Raw genomic sequence first — 6265 nt, 5'->3', positions numbered from 1 at the left:
GTCTATCAGGCTAGTCTGATAGACCCTGCTATGTCAAGATGGACTTATATATTCTTCCTCTGCTCTCTCCCACTTGGTTTTAATATGTTGCCACATTTGTAATATGTCTTTTTTTTCTACATCTTTTCGTGCAGCTGAAGATTGCTCTTCATATTGCATTTAAGGTAATGCTCACATTACTTAAATAAATTGAAGTAGCATGAAACGTGCGTACTGCAATCACTTTTGAAATCCGTGTTGCTTATTATTTGATATATATATATATATATATATATATCCTGGCACTCTGTTAGTTATGACGATGAAGGTTCAAATTGATCTGATCACTGGAACAGCCTGCTCAAGAAATTAACATGCAAGTGGCTGACTACTCCACAGACATGTGTATCCTTAATGTAGTTCTCAGGGAGATTCAGCATGACACAGAATGTGACAAGACTGGCCCTTTCAAATACAGGTACTACTCATTTTTGTCAGCTAAATGGACAGGAACAATGAGAAATAAAGTATCTCGCTCAAAGGATGCAATGTGTTGCTGGGAATTGAACTCATGACCTTATGATCATGAGCTAAATACCCTAACCACTAAGCCACCTGCCTTCACGTGTGTGTGTGTGTGTGTGTGTGTGTGTGTGTGTGCATGCATGTGTGTGTGTGTGTAGTAAGATGGCAAGTTAGCAGAATCATTAGCTCGTCAGACAAAAATGCTTAGCGCCATTTCTTCCATCATTATATTCTGAATGCAAATTCTGTGGAGGTCGATTTTTGCCTTTCTATCCTTTCAAGGTTGATAAAATAAGCACCAGTTAAGCACTGAGGTTGATGTAATCGACCAACCACCATTCTCTGAACTTGCTGGCATTGTGCCAAAATTTGAAACCAATACATATGTGCATGTGTATGCATGTGTATGCGTGTGTGCGCGTGCATGTGTACCTTTGTCTAGGCATCATGTAATGGTCGTAAGTGAGCATCATCATCATCATCATCATATGAGCAAGGCTGTTTGTTTGCTACCAGTCTTTCATGAAGAACATGTCTAGCCATGGGGCATATATTACCTTCCTTGGAAACATGGTGTCAGAAAGGGTATCTGGCCTTGAATAGCTGCCTTAACAAATTTCATTTGATCCATACAAGCATGGAAAAGTAGACATTAAATGATGACGACGACTACGATGATGATGATGATGATGATGATGATGATGATGGTGATTATCAAGATACAAAGATGCTATTGCGAGTAAAAGATATCTTCTGTCTTAACTAATTAATTAGCTAACTGCAGCTTAACATAACAACTGCAACATAATTCTTGACTAACTGGTAAAAATTGCTAACTTTTGTTATTATTTTCCACTAAGAAGCATCTGACTCATACATGCAAATCTTCCAATATCGGTTACTACGTGTGAAGCTTACTTAAACTATATAGACTCCTGCTATGAGTGAAGGCATGGTTAAGTGTTTAAGAAATTTACTTTGTAATCATGAGGTCATAGGTTCAATCTTGCTGAGTGACATTTTTTTTTTCTTCTTATTTTTGGGTTGACTGAAGCTTTGTGAATAAAATTGGTACAGGCATGGCTGTGTAGTAAGAAATTTGCTTCCCAACCACATGGTTCTGGGTTCAGTCCCACTGCATGGCACCTCAAGCAAGTGTATTCTACTATAGCCCAGAGCTAACCAAAGCCTTGTGAGTATTCTACTATAGCCCTGAGCTAACCAAAGCCTTTGGCAGATGGAAACTGTTGTGGCAAGAGTAAGACACCCTCTGATGAGAATAGATGGGACCACTACATATAAATAGTAATGGTCTGATGTAGTCGGCAGTTCATAGTCTGGTCTTCAAAGTCCAGGTACAACTTACAGTTCAAGTTAGTATGTTGGAAACAGTGATTGTTGGTTCATTGCATGTTTGTTACTGCCGTTGTTTGTATTCTTTATCAATCGTCAACAATATCAACTGTACTATGATATTGGGGGCTTAAGGATGTAACATCTGGTGATGAGGATTTTTCAAAGCTCCCATAGATTATTTGACAATTTGTTAAATTATGGAGAACCTATTAGTTGCAGTAATACAGCTTCAAGAGAAGCAACAGGAACAGCTACAGGAGTTGCAGAAGCAAATATTACAACAACAACAGTTAATTAAGTGTCAGTCAAGGAAGTCTGAAAAAGTTTGTTTACACCAGACGACATGGTGAACTCAATTTCTGAATTCACTTATAATCCGGAAGAAGGTATTACGTTTCCTGTGTACAATAGAAGGTACGAGGAAATTTTTAACGAAGATTGCAAGTCATGATTGGATGAGGAGAAAGTGAGGCTATTACTACACAAGGTAGCTCCGGCTGAGCATGAACGCTACTGTAACTTTATATTGTCCAAAAAGTCAAGTGAGATGTGTTTCTGAGAAACTATTGAATTACTCTCAAAGATCTTTTGTGACAAAAGTTTGTTATTCAACACTTGAATAGAGTGTTGGAACGTAACAAAAAACGACGATAATGACTTTATTACATATACTGGAGTAGTCAACTGCATGTGTGAAAACTTTAAACTCCAGAAACTCACTCAGGATATGTTTAAATCCCTTATCTCTGTACAAGGCCTTACAGCAACTGAAAATAGAGAATTTTGAGCAAGGATTCTTTCAAAAATGGAGCAAGTGAACCAAGACTTAACCCTACAGACCATTGCAGAAAAATGTCAAACAATAGTAAACCTGAAGCATGACATGAGAAAAATTCAAGAGAAAGATTCCGCAAAAATACAGATGTGTCGACCTGTAAAGTACAACCAAAAAAGAGTGCCAAGCTCTAATCCATGTTATGGATGTGAAGGCCTACACTTCAGAAAAGAGTGTCTGTTAAAAAACTGAAAATTCTATAGTTGTCAGAAACTTGGTTACAAGAGCTCATACTGCAGGACAAGATTACGAGGATCGAACACAAAAAGTTCTAGGGTGTTTTCAGCAGAAAGTGAATATGACACAAAAACAAGAAAATTTATACATGTAAAAATAAATGGTGTAAGTATTAAACTACAGTTGGATATGGGTAGTGACATTTCAATCATAAATGCAGATATATAGAGAGAAATCGGGAAACCAAGGTTATGTGAAACTGAAAATTGTGTGTGGCATGACAGGCGATAAATTATATTTCATGGGCGAAATGTGTACAGATGTCACATTTTGAGGAGAAACATGTGAAGCAAAAATATTCATTGTGGAGAATACAATCAATCTGTTTGGTACAGATTGGTTAGAGTTATTTGACTTATGGCACTTCCCCATAAGACTCTACTCTAAAAACATAAATGGTTGTCCTGTTAAAAATAAATTGTCTGAGGAATTGAAGAGAAAACTGTAAAAGATGTTTCCTCAAGTACTATTGGAGGACATAGGTCTATGTAAAAAAAAACTGAAGCCTATTTTCAAGTAAGTGAAAATGCTGTGCCTGTATTTATATTTAGCAGAAAAGTACCATTCACGGCAATTGAAATTGTAAATGAAGAGTAGAACAGACTGGAAAAGAGTGGAATCATCTATTTATAATATACAGCTGTAGATATAAAATTGGCATGCCATTGGTTTTGACAACAAGAGTTTCAGCTGATCCAATCAATGGAACAGCCTGCTCATGAAATTACTGTGTAAGTGGATGAGTATTCCATAGACACACATAGCTTTAATGTAGTGCTCAGGGAGATCCAGCATGACACAGAATGTGACAAGGCTGACCCTTTGAATTGTAGATGCAACTCATTTTTGCCAGCTGAGAGGACTGGAGCAATGTGAAATAAAGGACACAACACACCAGGAATCAAACTCACACCCATAATAAAATCCAAGTAGTTGTTATTGAGTCTGTTGCTGATAATGCAGTGGTTGTTAACTGTAGTAGTGGTGGTGGAGGCACTGGTTATGGTGGTGGGGCGGTGGTGCTGGTTGAAGTGCGTTGGTGATGATAATATTTGCTTGGATTTTCAGCCAGCACAAACAAGAAAATATTAACAGTTATAGAACAGGTTCAATCAAAACAGAACACATGTCATTCTTCATTAATGGTTCTTCAGGAAGGTGTGATCACTGTCTCCTGGATATTTGGATATGTGTGTGTGTATGATGTATGTATATATGTGTGAAGACACATGGCTTAGTGGTTAGAGCTGTAGATATGAAAATATATACAAATGTAAGTATGCACACAGATAAACACACTTATAGAAACACCCACATACATAAACATCATCATCTGCATTTTAACATTCACATAGTACAGATGAAATTTGTTAAGGTGGATTTTCTATAGCTGGATACTCTTCCTGTCGCCAACCCTCACCTGTTTCTAATGAAGGACACCATTTGCATGATGGTAACAATTGCTTGTAACTGATGTCAAGGCAAGGAGACAGTAACACACACATACACAGCAGGTTTCGTTCAGTTTTCACCTACCAAATCCATTCACAAAAATTTTGGTTTATTAGAAATAAACATTTTAATTAAGCATTTATTACAAATGTTTATTAACATTTCTAATAAACCAAGGAATGTTAATAAACATTTCTAGCTTTATTAACATTGCTAACCATGTATCTCCTCTACAGCAAGACACCTGTTTCTGTCTCTCTTTCTCGCTATAACCTTTCATCATCTGACACAAGATCACCTCCTCCAATGTCCTCTGCCCCTTCAAAGGAGCTTTGTCTTTCAAGTTACTTGGTGACCCTGCCAGTGTAAAAAGCATCCCGATCACACTGTAAAGTGGTTGGCATTTGGAAGGGCATCCAGCCATAAAAGCCACACCAAAACTGACCCCACCTGTGCTGGTGCCTGTCCACTCTGCTGGGTGCTTGGTGTTAGGAAAGACAGCCAACTGTAAAAACCCTGCCAAAACAGACACAGAAGTCTGGTGCAAGCTCTTGTCAAACCGTCCAACCCATGCCAGCATGGAATGCGAACGTTAAACAATGATGAAAGTGATGATGATTAAATCCCAAAATGTTTGATTGTAGTCACTTTAAAACCCCCAACTGTTTTATTATGAAACCATTAAAATCCATGGGAAAACACTTGCCCATGGTACCACACGGTAAGACTGAACCCGGAACCATGTAGTTTGGAAGCAAACTTCTTACCACACAACCATGCTAGTGCCCACATATATGAACTAAAGTTATTTTCTATTTATAGTAAACACCGGTGAATATATGTATAAACAAGAGCACTCAGAGAGCGCAAACCTCTGCCAAGGCAACACCAACATCCTCTCAAAGATTAGCCGGAGATAATTTTTAAATTGAGAATATTTGAAATAAACTTGACTGCTCTCACAAATGAGAATACTAAAAATGAACCCAACTGCTCTCAAAAATTAAGTAAAAAAACAGGAAAAATAATCCAGAATTGTTGTTCGGTACCGGATCAATCCCAAAATCTAATCAGTTCATGCCAGTCACCAGGCCAAACATCCCTGAAAGTTTCATCCAAATCCATCCAGCGGCTCTTGAGATATCTTGTCCATGGACAAACAAACAAACACAACTGAAAACAATACTTCTGCCTTAGAAAAGGTGGAGGTAATAAATGTATATATGAACACACATAAACACACTTAGACATATATATAACTTATACACGCACACACACACACACACACATATATGCACATATATAACTTATACACACTTATAAAACTTATACATATATATAACTTATACACACATATATGCAACCTTCATCTATTTATAGTATACAACTATGAATATGTCGTCATTGTCATTGTCATTGTTGTTGTTGTTATCGTCATTCTCCTCTTCCTCCTCCTTTTATGTCTGCTTTCCATGCTGGTATGGGTTGGAAAGGTTGTCATAGTCTGACTCAGTACTTCATTTGAAGTTACAGCTCTCCTAGATGGGTCAGAGGATCACGGTTCACTCATATGCTCTATTTATATATGCATGTAAGCACACACCCACACACATGAACACACACACACACACACACACACACACACACACATATACACACGTATAACCTATTTCTATTTAAATTATGCATATATGTATATGCAAATGTATGTATGTATATATGTATGCATACAAAGGAATGAATGATAAATGAATGACAAGTCAAAGGAAAAATAGAATGAAAGAGAACGAGGAAAAAGAGAAAGTGAGAAAAAGTAACAAAGGTGAGAATGAGTGAGAGAGAGAGAGAGAGAGAGAGAGAGAGAGAGAGAGAGAGAGAGAG

General features: G+C 37.5%; 1 protein-coding gene across 1 annotated transcript in view; it reads right to left on the bottom strand.

Annotated features, from left to right (window-relative positions):
• Window positions 1-6265, bottom strand: part of LOC106868848 (uncharacterized) — a 91049-nt gene that overhangs the window by 9745 nt on the left and 75039 nt on the right.

The sequence above is a fragment of the Octopus bimaculoides genome, chromosome 7, assembly GCF_001194135.2.
Source record: "Octopus bimaculoides isolate UCB-OBI-ISO-001 chromosome 7, ASM119413v2, whole genome shotgun sequence".
Lineage (NCBI taxonomy): Eukaryota > Metazoa > Mollusca > Cephalopoda > Octopoda > Octopodidae > Octopus > Octopus bimaculoides.
The sequence above is the reverse complement of the archived record's forward strand: the minus strand, read 5'-3'. Positions and strand labels throughout refer to the sequence as shown.